This window comes from Bemisia tabaci, chromosome 9 (assembly GCF_918797505.1).
Source record: "Bemisia tabaci chromosome 9, PGI_BMITA_v3".
NCBI lineage: Eukaryota > Metazoa > Arthropoda > Insecta > Hemiptera > Aleyrodidae > Bemisia > Bemisia tabaci.
Window position 1 is genome coordinate 42,157,175 of NC_092801.1, and position 17,528 is coordinate 42,174,702.

Genomic DNA, 17,528 nt, shown 5'->3' on the forward strand with positions numbered 1-17,528 from the left:
ACGCGTTTTCTCGTTTCCCGAAAATAATATAGCCACCGTTGAGCTCATCAGGCGCGTTTTTTTTAGGCTTCATTTGAGTTCAACGATCAATTTCGATAAGAATTACTCTACCGCTAAAAAATTTTCTTATAGACAAACGATCGAAACTACCTGCGCATTACGTTAAAAGCATAAAATACAGTTTTCACAGCTTTATTTATTTTAAAAATGGACCCCCCCCCCAAAAAGCCTACACATCGATGAGCTGGTGCGCCATTTAAACGCATTAGCACTAGTATACTAGTACTCAGAGGCAAGTCGAAATCAAAAAGCGCTGCCTATCGGCTGAGCGCTTAAAAGTTTAAGTCGTCACCTTCCGGGCAAAGTATCACAAGCGCCATGCGACGTTTAAAAATTTCCGCCGCCATTTTATTTTTTTACAGAGAAATTGTTCAACGAAGCTGTCCAAAACTTTTACTGAATTTTCTTTGTGCTGCCAATAAAATTCAGTGAAATTTTCAGACAAATTCAACCAGAAATTTCTCTGTAAAAAAATAAAATGGCGGCGGAAATTTTTAAACGTCGCATGGCGCTTGTGATACTTTGCCCGGAAGGTGACGAAGTACCGAGCACGAGGCGGGGAGTGCTTTGCGATAAATCGATTTATCTATCGTTTAAACCCATGGAAAAGGATCGACAGGTTCGCAACGAACACTTCATTAATCGATTCTTTACCATAACTTCAAATGGGGAAATATCGCATGATCGATAATTCACACCTCACCACCGGTCATCATCAGTGTCACTGTACATTGTGGTATCGAAGTCTTAAGTCTAAAGAAATGGCCACTTTGCTGCACTTTTCGTATTTAAAAAAATTGTCCTCTTTTTTAAATTTATCATATAGAGGGCCGTAATACAAATATACGTCCATGAGGTCAGTGGAATTAATTGTAGCAGTGGCGTGGCGTGAATTGCGATACATCGATTGTTATGCCATTTAAACCTATGGAAAAAGATCGATTATCAGGGCGTTCGCAGCGAACACCTTAGTAATCGATTCTTTACTATAGCTTCAAATGGCGAGATATCGATAATTGATCCCTCACGCCACGCCACTGAATTGTAGATGAACAGTTTCGATTTTAATATTTAATTCAAGGTCTAGATTATGTGTACTCGAACTTAAAATTTTTGCAGTCGGTACTTTTTGATTTTCTCATGAGTAATCTCATTTCCTGCTGAGCTTAATGTTATGCAGCAGAATAATTCGGAACAAGTCCAAGGATTTTTTGACAAGGAAAATAATAAAAAAAGAAATCGTCTCTGCATGAACAGTAATTACATAGGCTGTCCAAAAAGTACCGAGACTGGTTCCATAACTCAAAAACCAAGATAGCTAGATGCTTGATCTTGGTCTCATTTGAAAGATCAACTCAATATTTATCGATTGAGACCAAAATCAAAACTTTCGGTCAAGTATTTCAAAAGTTACGACACTGTTTGTAAAAAAAATACCTGGACCCCCTACCGTTTTTAATGACTATTTTCTCTTGCCGGGAACACTCTCTAAATTATTAATGATCAGTGCACGGTTCTTTGCAACTAATCATGGCAAAACCTAATTAATTTGGAAACACTGTCAAGCCGTCGTCGTCCGACTACGGGTATTAGGGTTCAAAGTCCACAGGGAAAGAATCAACCGTCGGTCAGCCACCCCTAAAAAACCCAGGAAATTTTCGGCAGTTGTTGACAGTTCACAGTGCGTGCGAGGTCTACGCTGCAGATAGTGAGTGATTTTGTTTCTGTGTTCGAAATGTTTGATACCATCATGGAAAGAGATAAAGCAGTGGTATCAAAAATTTCGAACACAGAAACAAAATCACTCACTATCTGCAGCGTGGACCACGCACGCACTGTGAACTGTCAACAACTGCCGAAAATTTCCCGGGTTTTTTAGGGGTGGCTGACCGACGGTTGATTCTTTCCCTGTGGACTTTGAACCCTTATACCCGTAGTCGGACGACGACGGCTTGACAGTGTTTCCAAATCAATTAGGTTTTGCCATGATTAGTTGCAAAAGAACCGTGCACCGATCATTAATAATTTAGAGAGTGTTCCCGGCAAGAGAAAATAGTCATTAAAAACGGTAGGGGGTCCAGATATTTTTTTTACAAACAGTGTTGTAACTTTTGAAATACTTGACCGAAAGTTTTGATTTTGGTTTCACTCGATAGATGTTGAGTTGATCTTCCAAATGAGACCAAGATCAAGCCTCTAGCTATCTTGGTTTTTGAGTTATAGAACCAGTCTCGGTACTTTTTGGACAGCCTATGTATATAGCATACCGTCTCAAATGATTTGATCCTCTTGAATCTACGTTAGTGATACATTTACTGGAAAGCAGATTCTTAAAGTAGTTGAATTGTAAATTAAAACGACCTGAAAAGACACGAAAGAGGAGGAAGTCACCAAAGTACATCGTCACCTGTGGGAAGAAGCTGGCATATATAAAACATTTTAATCCGAAGTGCTGACAATATCGCGATATCGATATCACTGAATAAAGGTGCTTGGTTCATGCATGATGATTCTTTGTGCCGCCACAAAATATTTTCTTAGTAAAATGATTGAAAAAATAATCGAGCTACAAGCCAAAAATAAATTAAACAAATAATATTCCAAACTACATAGAGCTGAGAAATAATAAGTAAGTTCATGTAAGTTTTTTATTATTCCTCATCTCTGTGTAGTTTGGAATATTATTTTTTTAATTTATTTTTGGCTTGTAGCTCGATTATTTTTTCAAACATTTTACCATGTTCTCTGAAAGCCAGCCAAATTGGCATTAAAATGGAAATATTTTCTCCTGGATCAAGAGTGATTCTACTTAATATAAGCTACTTTTCTGTTTGGCCCAAGCACTATTTTCTTGTTCCTGGAGAAATGCAGCTTGGATGTAGATTAAAAATAAATAAATAAATTAAAAAAAACTCTTGGCAGCCAATTCAAGGATTATCATACTTGAGCGCCAAGCAATTTTTCTCAGAAAAAATAATTATTAAAATTGGACTGCATTTTGAAAAAAGGAACTACCATTACTAGCTCATAGATTAGGAAAGTAAGGCACATTTGATGCTTTTAATGAGCCGGAAATTGCAGTTCCTAATTACAAAGTGTAGTCCAATTCAGACAATTTTACATGCACACAACACACGACACAAAAAAGTGGTATTTTGACTGGAAGAATTGACTCATGTTAGTTTTACCCTTGAACCTATCACAGCCTCCGAGGAGAATAATTTTTTGAAGCTTCGGTGTTTTCGTGAATAATAAATTCTTACTAACGGCTGCTACCTCTACACCCGTACATAACCAATGACGAGGCGTGAATGATCGATAATCGATATATTTTCATGGGAATTTATGGTAAAGAATCGATTATTAAGGTGTTCGTTGCGAATACCCTGCTTATCGATCCTTTTCCATAGGTTTAAATGGCAGATCAATCGATGTATCGCAAAGCACGCCACATAACATACTCATGCCTTTGCCAAGATCCCATTCATAATTACTTTTGACTAAATTGAGGGAAAATATTGAGGTAGTCAGACTTTCTCACCTCGTCATATAAAAGATCGTAGTAAATTGGCAATTTTAATAGAATTTTGCCAGATAACGGATGTGAATTATTTCTCCCGAAGACTAAAAAGTTATCAAAATTGAACACAAGTTCAATGTAATCAAAATTAGTTATTAATTAGCCCAAGAACTTGGCGATGATTGAATTCTTTTTTCCTCCTTTTTTTAGGTCAAAGATAACATCTTAATATAAAATGGTGTAAAGAGATCCAAATGTTTTCATTGCTTATAACAGAATCAGTGTCAATTCAACATTTTAACACGGAATTTGGTGAGTGATTTGTCTTCTTCCTTCCCTGGTTTTACTCATTAAACAGTGTACATATAGAGGTGTTCGAGTGTCCCATGTAATTATATACGAAGTTAATAAATTCACCAACACGTCAATGTCAGAGGTGTAGCGTGCTTTGCGATATATCGATTGATCTGCCGTCTAAACCTATGGAAAAGGGTCGATAAACAGGGTGTTCACAACGAACACCTTGATAATCGATTTTCAGAGCTTAAAATCTAGGAAAAATCGATGACCGACCAATCACGCTTCACCACTGGTCAACGTGTTTCACAATTGAATCAGCTATTACAGAAAGGGCACAATCGACATTTTTTTCGAAATTGAGTTTTTTGCGGTTTTCGCACTATAGTGTATGTAGACACAGCCTGTAGTGTAGACAGGGCACTATATTCGCACTTTTTATGTGTTTTTGACAGGGGTTAAGTGCCTCACGTAGTGCAGAAAGGGCACTGTTGCAGCAATATAGTGCCGTTTCTGCAGTACATGCCCACTGGGTGCGCGCGCATTGGCAGCGGCAACTCGTCGTTTGTTTTGTTTTGATACGATTGAGAGGTTAGTTTTGCGTTTCGAAACGACAGTGATCACGCTACACGCTTCACTCACGCTGAAAATGAAAGGAGTGAGAATTGATAAATTGCACCTTGAGTCTAGGAAATGAGAGGAGCCCTTAACAGGTTGGATGAGGAAGTAGGTAGAAGATTACTACGCTATTGAACTACACAGGATACATTTTTTTTTTTTTTTTTTTTTTTAATTTCGTGACTTGTAATAAGCCAGAAATATTTTTAAAATTTACATAGCTGTGGGCAAACCACATGGTGAAAGTTCGAAATCACGTATCATCAATTGCGACATTGCCAATTTTATTTCGTCTTCTTTTTTTGATCTTAAGTATTCTCTATTGAAATTTTGTGTAAATTTTCTTCACACCATCAAGATTGTTTTCTGAAAATTTCATGGGAAAATCTCTATTAGTTCTCTTTAAGAAATAGTATAAAAAGAGAGCAGAAATTTTGAAACGTTGCAATGGAGATATACAATTTCCAACTTTCGCTATAGACATGCATCATTTCCATACATTTGAGATGAAAAACAAGGGCTAAAATAATTTTATGGCTTCATTCTATCACTCTTTATGGCTCCTTCCCCCATGTATTACAGAAAGGGCACTAATGCTCTTCCTTCAAGTGTAATTATTTACAACCCAGAGAGAGTATCATGTAAACATTTTTTATGGAAATTGTCAGTCTACTTAGGGGACAAAAGAAAACCTCGAAAATTTTTTTTTCCAAAAGCTTATAGTTTACTCAAATCAGTTTTTTGCATTTTCTGAACAGTTAACATTTCTGCAATAGTGCCCTTTCTGCAATATGTGATTCAATTCACGTATAGTCCGGGTTCTTATGTACAAAAAAAGCTTCCCGTGGAACGGTAAGTGAAGCAAGTGTGGAAAATATCTTGATCTCTTCATTTCGATACGTAAAAAAAGAATTTCGATGTTGTCAAGCTTAATTTTGCGTCTAACCCCCCAAAATCAAGATGGCGGCCAAAATGGGGGCTCGGGGGGTGAAAATTATGGAATTTGATTTTGATGTCATGATTGGGGTCAATTCTTATGTAATTTTGGTCGTAGAGTCCGAATTTGAGGTTCAAAATACTCTCCGACCCAAAGGGATGCCCCAAATCCAAGATGGCCGCCAAAATCTCCAAGATAGGGTCAAAACTGCGATACATATCGACGGTGCAAGTCAGCAATCACATAACTCGTTTGCGGTGTCTGAAAATCTCCGCAACTATCTTATTTTTTTAAAGGAGAACAAATGGACATGATTCCTTGAAGTTTTTGCAGAATTTTCCTCGCACATAAAAGAAAAATCACGGCAGTTTTAAAGAATTACCGTTGAGTATAGTTTTCCGTTTAAAAAATAAAGTATGACAGGAAGTCTGCGACGTCGCAAACCGAGTTATGTGATTGCCGACTTTCACCGTCGATATGTAAAAGTGCCAAGTAGGGTGTCCTTGGTAGGGTTCTTTGGGTCGTAGATTTCACCTATGACGTCAAACACTTACCACGGATCCATTGAAGCCCAAAAAAATCAAAATGGCGGCCAAAAGGGCTGTCGTTGCGGAGTGAAATATTTTGTTGAGGCAAATATCGTCGAATGAGGTGTCACTGTATAGGTTTTTTGGGTCGTAGATTCCAAAAATGAGGTCCAAATAACAAAATAAGCTGATAGAAGTTCTCCATACGCCAAAATGGCGGCCATAATGGCTGCCGCCCAGGCATTGAACGCGTTTGAACAGTAGGGTGTCCCATTTTGGACGTTACAAGAAAAAAAAATTGCGAAATCCAACAGAGATACCTGCCAAAAAGTTGTCTCATAGTTAGAAAAAAAAGCACAAAAAAATCTCAGGGTCGTAGCTAAAGGTTGAGTGGTTCCGCAAGGTACTTAAGATGTTTCATCGATTTCTCATCTTGGCAATCTTGGCGATCTTGCAGATTTTTTTTCGGTAAATGCAATCGAGGTAAAAAGTCGCAAATGCGGATGATGAGACTTTTGATACTATATTTTAAGAGAAAAATAACGGTTTGGACCCACGAGGATCAGAATCCCTCGTTCTTAGCTCTCAAAATGCAAAAATCAGCGATTTTAGCATTTTGTAGTCAAACCGCTGCTCGACCGTCGCTCGACTTAAATGTCGCGGCATTTGACGCGCTGTTTCACAATGATCCCATTGTAGATTTATTTCATCTTATGTAGAAAATTCACTGAAATCTGCACAACCGTTTTCACGTAAAAAATTAAATTGCCTAGGTAGTTAATTTAGCAATAGCTGATGCGGCTTGGTTCCTCTCTGCTAAACGCGGTCCAATTTCACCTTGTAACAGCAGTTTTTAGAACGTAGGAAAGTAAAGACAATAACAACACAGTCAATTGACAGTAACATCTAGGATTATAATAAAAAATCAATAAATACTTACACACAAAAAATAAATAAATTAACAGGTACTGAAAAAGTATGAATGCATAAAAAAAGTATCATTGCATCTGAAAAGCGATACAATGAAAGAAGAGTTGGTTCGACTCGGTCAAGCAGAAGGTAGAATTAAGTTGTCCGATGTTCGAGGAATTTAAATAATTTTAAAATATTTTAAAAAAAAATTAAAACAGTTTTAAAATATTAAATTTTTTGGGATTTTTTTTTTTTAAATATTTTGGGTTTTGATTCCGTTCCTTCCCTTGCCTTCACAACAGCTCTTGAACCTCTGTTCCCTGGCATCGTCGAGCGTCTCACAGTATGGATTGGCGGCGTAGTTGTAGCAGTAGTATCCGAGCTCGGAGCCACACGCACTGGTGGCCTTGCCATCGTTCCATCCGCCACCGATTCCACTGCCGCACCGCGTGATTCTCTTTCCCTCCACTAGGGATCCGATCACCGCCAGCACGAAGAAAAACAGGCTCAGGCTCAAGTATTTCATGGTTGTTTGGTTGTTTTTGTTCTGAAATCAAAGGAAACAAATTCTTAACCTTTCTTGCTTAGCTTACTTACAGTAAAATAAAGAACTTAAAAATATTTTAAAAAAACATTTTTAAAATATTTTCCAAACTCTTTTAAGGAATATTTAAAAAATGTTTAGCGGCTTTATTTTTAAATTATTTTAAAAATATTGCCTGTAAACATTTTCAAAATATTCCTCAAAAGAGTTTTAAAAAATTTTTAAAAATATTTTAATTACAATATTTTCATGAAAATATTTTGATAAAAGTGACAATATTTTGTAAATATTTTCAAAATATTTTGTGCTAACTGAGTAGTGTAACGAGCTATATAATACATAATAGAAGAGATCGTAAATAATAGAGGAGAGCTAAAAAGAGGTCGGACATTAAATTTTATGGACAAAATTCCAAGTTTTAGTGTTTATTTCGCCAGAGATTAAATTCCAAGGGTCATATACCCAGGGCCCAGGGCCAGATTGACTCGCTTGCCGCCCATAGGCCGCCTGTATTTTGCATAGAGTACATAGAGTCGTAATGTAAATGGGAGAGCTGGCGCCATGTTCTGCTCGAAGAATTCCGAGCCCGGTGTGCGCCGAGTTCGGGTCGCTTTTTCGATACATTTTCGATCCAAAATGGCGGTGTGGAATACGTGGTAATTCCTATCTCCTTTGTTGTTGTTGTTGTTGTTTTCATCGGATGGCCGGGTACCCGTGTATCGCAAACAATCGATTATGTATCGAAAAAGTGACCCGGCGTCACACAGGAGTCTCGGAATTCGGGACATGGAAAATGCTTAAAAGTGGCGCCAGCTCTCCCAATTACATTACGACTCTATGTACTCTATGGTATTTTGCCGCCCCCTTCTCAATTGTTTTGAGACATCAATAAAAACCATCAAGTGAACGTGCCGGAGGGGGAGGGGTGCATAAGACGCGTTTACTCGTGTTAGGCACATTTTTTGCGAAAGCCCTGTCAACACTACTAGCAAAAATTCACGTAACTTGGCGCGAAAGTTAATAAGTTCCGTTAACCTATCTCTGTGTGGACAAGGCCTTCGATTTACAAGAAATGAACAAAAATATTATGAAATCACAAACATAAATGTGCTTTAATAATTTTAACTTCCGCCGCCACGCCGCGCTGATTGCACCGTGTTTGGCGCTATGCGTGAAATATTCCCACAGTCTTGTATGCGCTATGCGTTTTACGCCGACCGCTGCTGCACGCACTTTGTTTCGTGAAGTATTCATGCAGTCTTGTATAGGCGCTATGCGTTTCACGCCGCCCGCTGCTGACCGCAGCGACCGCACTATCTTTGACGCAATGCGTGAAGTATTCATGCAGTCTTGTAGGCGCTAATATGTGTTACATGCCGACCGCCGCGCCGCGCCGCGGGTTTCTCCTGTTCATCTCAAGTTCTCGTCATCATTGCTCTCTGCGCCGCGCCGTTCCAGGCCAAATTCCGTGTTCGGTTTCTCTCTTAGTCTTAACTCGACTAAGTAAAGGTGCTGTCTATTGTATCACAAGAAGATGACAAAATTAGAGATATACTCTCGGGAAATGAGAGATTTTGTCACCTTTCCTTGTTTGTAATGTTTTTCTGAATCCGATTTTTTTGTACCTGCATTTAAAAAAATTGCAAAATTTGCCGCCATGGGCCGCGGCCCATGCGGCCATCGCCTTAATCCGGCCCTATGCATATACCTACGGGACCTTCCGGCCAAGGTATCACAAGCACCATGCGATGTTTCAAAATTTCCGCCGCCATTTTATTTTTTTACGGAGAAATCGCCCTAGTAAAAGTGAATCAGCCTGACGTCAGGCTATGTTCCATAAACTACCCTGAGTCAGAGTGATTCAGGCTGATGTCAGAGTGATTCAGGCTGATGTCAGACTGATGTCAGACTGATATCAACCTGAACCAGTCAGCCTCAGGGTAGTTTATGAAACATAGCCTGAGGTCAGGCTGACTCACTTTTACCAGGGCGTCGGTTGAATCTGTTTGAAAATTTCACTGAATTTTATCGGCAGCACAAAAGAAAATTCAGTGAACTTTCCGGACAGCTCCGTCGAACAATTTCTCTATAAACAAATAAAATGGCGTCGGAAATTTTGAAACTTCGCATGACGTTTGTGACACTTCGGCCGGAAGGTGACGTTTCAATGTTCATTTCGGCAAAAAATTCAAGGGACATATCTCACAGGAAATTTCACGAAAAATCTATTGAACCACCCTTGAACTTTTTAGTTTTATACGTTCGAAAATATAAGCATTCAAAGTTGTCAGATTTTGTCCGACTTCTCCTATTGACTAGGCCAAGTCTGTCCCGAAACTCAAGTAGCACAATGCAAGGGAAAAATTCAATGATGACCGGACCTAAAGGAGACCAGTGGGCTGATTATTGAAATTTATAGACAAAGAAATAGACAAAGACACCTTGCAAATAGAGGGATCCTATTGGTGGAAGCGGGCGGTTGAAATGGACGAACTAGGTAGGTAGTAGACTTACTCTGCCGTGCTAAGGGAAGAACGCTGTATGAGCATTTGAGAGTTGCCAAATTTCCTTCGATAAAATGTTTATTTTTGAGGAAAATTATGAATATTCTTCCTTGAAATTTTCAGACGTTTTAGATCAAATTACGAACAAAATTATCCGAGGAATTGGTAGACATACATTCGAGAATTTTCCTGAAAATGAGTGATTTGTCAGGAGAAATTTGGCAACGCCTGATGGCTCATACGGCGTTCTTCCTTAGCACGGCAGTACTAACGGTAACTCGCTACTCGCGAGTGACCGTATAGTTAGTCCATCATTTCCCCCTTAGTCTATGCCAAGTACACGCTTCAACTAATAGGATCGCTCCCATTTTCCCTATGTCTTCTTTGTCTACCGCCTTGTCTATCAGTTTCAATAATCGCACCTCTGGAAGATTGTTCCAGGCCACCGCAATTTTCCTCCACGTCCTGGTTGGTCACCAAAAAGGTTAACACATCGCACTGTTCAAAATTGTATCACATTTTGGATTATTTTTGTATGCCTGCCAATGTTGTATTGTTCCACAGGAGTTAATAATCTGAAAATCCTCGATGAAAGAGGGGAAAAAAAAAACCTTATCTACCGAAAGAAAATTTATATCAACTTTTTTCAAATGCAAGGCGGGAACGAATCAGGAAATTTTGGCGCAAGGTTAGCGCTGAAAGTTCATTAATTGAAAAAAATACGAGTCCTGGAGTTCCAAGGCAAAAATTCTTCGGTCGCAAGAAAAAACGTGTTTTAAATTTTTGAAAAAAAGCTAAGGAAATTTTTCCCCTTGAAGATTAAGTCTCTTTTACAGATCCGGTCATACATAAAGGCGCGCTTAAATGCTATAACATTGTAATTTTTCGCCATGAGATTGCAATATTTTTACATCAAGTGGTCAATGAATGCCGATTTTAAATGATCGAAAAGATGAATTCCACTCATCAGAAACACAGGCAATGTTCAATGTAAAGAGGAATCGCAACTAATTTCAATTTGATTGCAACGAAATAGCTTATGCCAAAAAAGGTTCCTTTTTTTGTGTCTGAACGACGTGTCTAAACCGAGATCTGCGATTTGCTGTTTCCTAATAAATGTAAAGCAAAACTAGCCAACTACCACAGCCAGCGAGCTGATTATTGAAATTGGTAGACAAAATAATAGACAAAGAAGCCAAAGGGGAAATGAAGCGACCCTATTGGTTGAAACGTATGGTTGTCATAGACCATACTATAGGTAAGGGGGAAAATGATGAATTAACCACAGGGTCCCTCCTCGTGAGTTGCCGTTAGTTAGTCTATTCCATTGCATACCTCTTTCGTCCATTTCAATCACTCGCTTCCACCAATAGTATCGCTCCATTTTCCTTTTTGTCTTCCTTGTCTATAAATTTCAATAATCGACCCACTGAGGTGTAGGAAATGAAAGATGACGCATGCAGAGATGCATGGATGTAATTGATCGCATTCAATTCAAAACCAACTATCTCCATTGTTACAAGCAGGCTCTGTCATGCATTTATTTGTATGGGTTCAAGGACCCACGTCACAGTAAAGATAGTTCCTTTTGATCTGAAGACGTCGAATTATGTGAGCCACAAGCCCCGCCCCTCCTTAAATTTTTGAGAGCACGGTCACTCGACAGAACATTGCGACTATTGTAAACGTGTATTTCAGGAACACAAAGTTAAGTAAAAAAATAGATGAATAAAAAAATAAATAAATAAAAAATAAATAAATAAAAACGTCATATTTTTCGCAAAAAGAAAACCCTTTTGAGTAATCTCTTCGGTAATATTCGTGAGAGGTCAAATTTAGGAGAAAATTTTTCAAAAAGAAATACTAAATCGTCTAAATTTTTTTTCAATTTTCTATATATTATGACCAAAGTTGAAGCATTCAACAAAAAAAAAAAAAAAAAAAACTGCGGTCGTTTTAGCTTCTTCCGGTATAAATTTCAATTAAAAATCTCCCAGATGGAGCCTCTCTCTTCACCAATTTCCGCCGAGTTCGAAAAGTTTTTGAAAAATGTTTTCCAACGATGACTACCACGAGGGAATAGGGGTCGTCTTTTCGATCAAAACTGAGTGTCAACGATTGATTCTATGAGATAGGTTGTTATGTACAAATTTTAATATAGAGCCTGTCCAGGGGCGACACCGGAAATTTTTTTGTCATGCTATGAAAAGTAACTCCTTTCAACCGAGGGAACGAGAGTTCGGCGCGGCACTTTTGCACACTTTTGTAAAAAAAATTAAAAAAAAAAAAAAAAAAAAAAAAAAAAAAACAAAAAAACCTTACTCACCGTTTACAGCGATGAAGTGTCGGGCTGGATTCTGTCGAACACAATGACAAAATTTGGAGCTTTTCCGCGTTTTTATATCGGGAAGTTATCTACGACCTGGAAAGCGCGACTCAGTTATCGCCGATTTTGGGGTCAATTAATTTTCTCAAACGCATTAACCTTGTATCGAGTTTTGACTCATTTTAGTTTCACAAAAACAAACACCTTGGTCGTCTCTTGAGATTGAGTCCTAATTGACTTAGGTGGTTTATCTCTTCATGTCAAAGGTCCATTTTCCCATGTTTGCACAGCATGGAAAATCACTCCATGCGGAATTCTTTCGCGCTATCCTCCCCTCCCCCTTCCTTTTCACATTTTGTCTACTTTGTCGTGTAAAAAGGAACTTCATGTGAACATTCGAATATTACTTACCGAATTTTTCCCCAAAACAAACATTTGTTTTTCGAGAAAATTGCGAATATTTTTCCTTAAAATATTCAGAAACTTTAGATCATAAATTGAGAATAAAAAGTCTCAAATCCCGGAAAATTAGGTGGTGTTTTTCTTGTGAATTTCGTGACGTACTAAGGCTCATGATGCCCTCCCCTTTCGCAAGCCTGCGGGGGCGGGCTGATCATTGAAATTGATCGACAAAAAAGACGACGAAAAAATGAAGCTATCCAATTGATTGAAACAGGTGTTTGTTATAGACTAAAGGGGGGGGGGGATTATAAGCTATTTAAAGAGTCTCTCGAGGGTTGTCGTTATTTAGTCTATTCTACCTCCTTTGTCCATTTCACCCAACCGCTTTCACCAATTGGATCGTTTCAAGATAATGTTAAGGTGATTCGATGGACGCTATATTTTGTGTCAGAACGGCATGCGATAAATCGCATTGATTGGTCCCATTTTTTCTGCTACTCGTCATTTTTCTCATATTTTGAGATCGCAATTCTGTTGCCAGGAGGCTAAAGAATTCACATACAACCAACCAAACTACAACCAAATTTAACGTATTAAAGGCGTGGTTTTTTCAGAGGACAAATATCGCATTCGAGCGCAGTTTCGATATCAGTGTCGAATGCTATATTTTTCCTCTAAAAAAACCATGCCCTTAATACGTTGAAGTTGTTTGGGAAAATTGGTAAGTGAATTCTTCAGTCTCAGGGCAACAAATCTGCGATCTCAAAATTAGAGAAAATTGACGAGTAGCTGAAAAAATGGAACCAATCGATGCGATATATCGCATGGCGTTCTGACACAAAATATGGCGTCCATCGAATCACCTTAAGTAATTATTTTCTAGGTGCTAATTTAAAAGATTGCAGAGAAGAAAGAGTTAAGTCAAATTTTTAATTTTACCGGGTGAAGTGGGTGTTTTTGTGGTGTAAACGAAGAATTGAAGGCCCTGTATGACTCTGTCATTTTGGACACTCACAGTAAAACCCGCTGCCACGCCGAGCCGCGGGTAAAATGGTGAATGCCTGCTGAAAACGCCTTAACCTCTGTGCTTATGCAACACGGACAGCTATGGAGCTTAAATACTTGCATTCAGGCGTTGTAGATACTGAAATTCGCTCATACTTCTCATAATACTTAAATACTTTCTCATAATCTCATACTTTAACGCGATTCCAACGTCACCATTTGCCCTGATTAAGTAAACTATTGCTAATTTTTATCGTAACATTGTCAATTTTCGGAGAAATGCTTTAATCGTTTGAATGGATCACAAAATTGCCCCTCTAGAATGTGGCATGCGGCTCTGCACTTCCTGAGCTGAGAACACTTCAATCAAATACATATTTTTTTTTTCTTCTTTTTTAGAAAAAAACTATCACAGCTGAAAAATTATCTATAGAACTTCACGGGTAAAATTCCAAAAGTACGAGTGAAGATTCGACGTAAGAGCGTTTTTTTCTAAAAGTTTTGTGTCCTGCCTCCTGGTTCTGAAATGACCGCGTAAGTTGATGCGTATTTAAATTCCGATCTAACTTCTTTTTAACTCTCATGCAAAAACAAATATGTTAGAATACGCGCTCAAAGTGTTTTCCTTGAAGTGTTCTTAGCTCAGGAAGTGCAGAGTCGCAGCCCATATTCTGGAAGGGCAACTTTGTGATCAATTTAAACGATTAAAGCATTTTTTCGAAAATAGATAAAATGTTACGATAAAAACCAGCAGTGGTTTACTTAATCGGCGCAATGAATGACGTTGGGATCACATTCAGGTATGAGATAAACAAGCAAAGCCATGAACACCAAGCGAATTTCAGTACCTACAACGCCTGAATGCAACTATTGAAGCTCCACGGATGTCCGTGTTGCATAAGCACAGAAATGAAGGCGTTTTCACTCTGCAGGCAATCACCACTTTACCCGTTCGGCGCGGCAGCGGGTTTTACTGCGAGATTTCAAAAAATGACAGAGTCGGACAGAGCCTTCAATTCTTCGTTTACGCCACAAAAACATGCACTCCACCTAGTAAAATTAAAAATTTGACTCAACTCTTTCTCCCGTGATATCTTTTAAATTATTAGCACCTAGACAATAATTACTTTCACACTATCCATTGAAAAAAAGGTAGAGGAAGCAGTGATTGTCTTGCTCACATGAACGCTTCGTAGCATTAAGTACAACGTCGCGATATTTCACCAGAAATTGTATCAATTACTCCAGAATTTTAAACGTCTTCAGGGTTTTTCATTTCGCCCTGACAAATTTCCGGGAATTTTTGAGTATGAGACATGCACCCCTTAATGAACAGACATACGTTTTTAGGTGTAACGTGGCAACTTTACAATGCAATTATGCCCCTCTGATTCGCACCTCTGCATTTCTTCTTTGAAAGCCAATTTTATTGACAATTTACACATCATGTCGATCCAAAGAGGCATTATTGAATAGACGAACACCAAACTTAAAGTCAATCAAATCACTCTATGATGGCAAACACAATGTCAATGGTGAAACTACCATACCACGTATCTCGGAAAACCCGATTTTTCAGGAGAGCAATAAAACCGACTTCGTTCCTTTTTTGTGATGATTGAAAGGTAATAAATCTTGGAGGTAGAAACAATCAATTGCTTTTCACCACGCATTAAACATTTTTGAAAATAGCCCCAACAGTTAGGACACGCAGAGGAAAAACCGAGTTACGTATGTGTTTTGCGAATTAGGAACCAACACTATTACCTCGAGGTATATGAATTTCAAATTAAGGTTTTTAGCCTGTTACTTGAAGATTTTGATCGATGTAAGGCCTGGCGAAGAGTCATATTGAACAGCGTGATTAAATTAATTCACTGGAAGCTTCTGTTGATCCTACAGCTGGAGCAGTCATCATGCAGGTTTTTAGAAATTACTATTCTTTTAAACGCCATGACAGATCAGGTACTCCGTTGTAAGAAAGTATAGGTATGTATCAGGTTACCCTCTTAAATGATCATCCTAATACTCTTTAAAAAAAAAGGTTTTCCTTTCCTCAGTGGACGAGTCGCCTTCCAATACAAGCGTATGCAACATCGATTACACCTCTTGTCCGCATTATATTATCCGTTACTTGTTGACATCTGACGCGCACCTATCTGTCACTTCCTCAAGCGGACCTAGCCTAAGGCTGCCTTCTGTAGCCTTCAGTAGAACATTTAGTGTGTGCTTTGCATTTATAGATTACTCAAGTTGAAAAAAAGTTGTCTTGAAGTTGAAAGACGTAGCGAAAAAACGGACAACTTCCTAACCCCGCGCGTCGATGAGCGAGATTAGCGTGGGTTATGAGGACGGGAATAGGATGGAGACGGGGAGGATTTTGTCATATTTTTTTATATTTTTGCTCATTACTTTTTTAGATGCAAACGTTTAATATCTTAGAAGAATGAGTGTTTGCTTTTTTTTTTTTTTTGGTCCCACGGAAACAAATAAATAATTGAGATTTTTGGTGAAAATGAGGGAGCGCCAATTTCATAAGGGAAGATTCACTAAAACTCTTTGCACCTTTTTGGTGCAACAGCCTTAATTACCTTTCAAGAAAATCTCATCTTTTTATACTTGAACCGGATACACCTTTTGATTTGCCTCAGCTAAAGGCTCCTAATTTTTCCTGTTTGCGATAACTTCGCGACGCGACGGCGCGCGGGGCGAGATATGTGAATTACGAATTAGCGCTGAGATATCGACGGTGAAACTACCAAACCACGTAGGTATCTCGGTTTGCGACGTCGCAGACTTCCTGTCATACTTTATTTTTTAAATGAAAAACTACTTAACATCCAGTCTTGAAAATTTCTGTGATTTTTCCTCTTTGAGCGGAGAAAATTCCGTGAAAATTTCAAGGAATGATATTGATTTGGTCTACTTCGAAAAAAAAAAATGTGAGCGTAGATTTTTTAAACACCGCAAACGAGATACGTGGTTTGGTAGTTTCACCGTCGATATGTGATATTTTAACAACGTTTTTGAGTAACTTCCCGATTTTGTTCGACAAAAATATTTAGAGCACAGATGAAGGACATCTCTCACAACTCATTTTTGAAGCTTACTCAACCCCGACAAAAATGGAGGTACGTGGTTGGGTAGTTTCACCATCGATATTTCTTCAGCGACATTTCGACGATGCAAGTCGGCAATCACATAACTCGGTTTGCGACGTCGCAGACTTCCTATCATACTTTATTTATTAAACGGAAAACTACTCAACGGCCATTCTTTAAAATTGCCATGATTTTTCTTCTCTATACGGAGAAAATTCTGCAAAAACTTCAAGGAATGATGTCAATTTGTTCTCCTTAAAAAAAAATAATATACAAGCGGAGATTTTTAGACACCGCAAACGAGTTATGTGATTGCCGACTTGCACCGTCGATTTGCGGACATAATTTCTTACTTTTCAAGCCGAATTTTAACCTCGACCTCATTCTAAACTGTTTTGATTCAATAGAACTATCTCAGCGGAGAATGAGGTTGCTTATCTAATAATCATAATATCCTCGAAACGGTTGAATCTTCCCGGGCAATAATTTATTAACTCTGACTATGGATCCAATTGTTATTCCACATAAATTGAGCAGTAGATCATATTTCATTTCAGTTTCCCTTTCCTGCGAAAAGAGAAAAATTGTGTTTCAGTAAAACGATTGGTATATGTCGTGTGTGTCTTACGAATCTCAGGTTCTGCGCTCAATGGGTCAGATGCGCTGGTCACAGAATCCTGTTTTGGTGCTTGGTTCTCGTAGATTTGCTAAAATAATCAGATCAGTCTTAACAGCAACTTTCTACGCTCAATATTAGACGCGATATCGCCCTTTG

At 38.4% G+C, this 17,528-nt stretch overlaps 1 long non-coding RNA gene across 1 annotated transcript; it reads right to left on the minus strand.

The window, feature by feature from the left end:
• Positions 1 to 6,852: 6,852 nt before the first annotated feature.
• On the minus strand, positions 6,853 to 12,804 carry LOC140225384 (uncharacterized). The gene is made up of 2 exons (XR_011900503.1): positions 12,246 to 12,804; positions 6,853 to 7,418 (listed from the first exon to the last, which is right to left on the minus strand). It is a non-coding gene; the product is annotated as an uncharacterized lncRNA (long non-coding RNA).
• Positions 12,805 to 17,528: the final 4,724 nt, after the last annotated feature.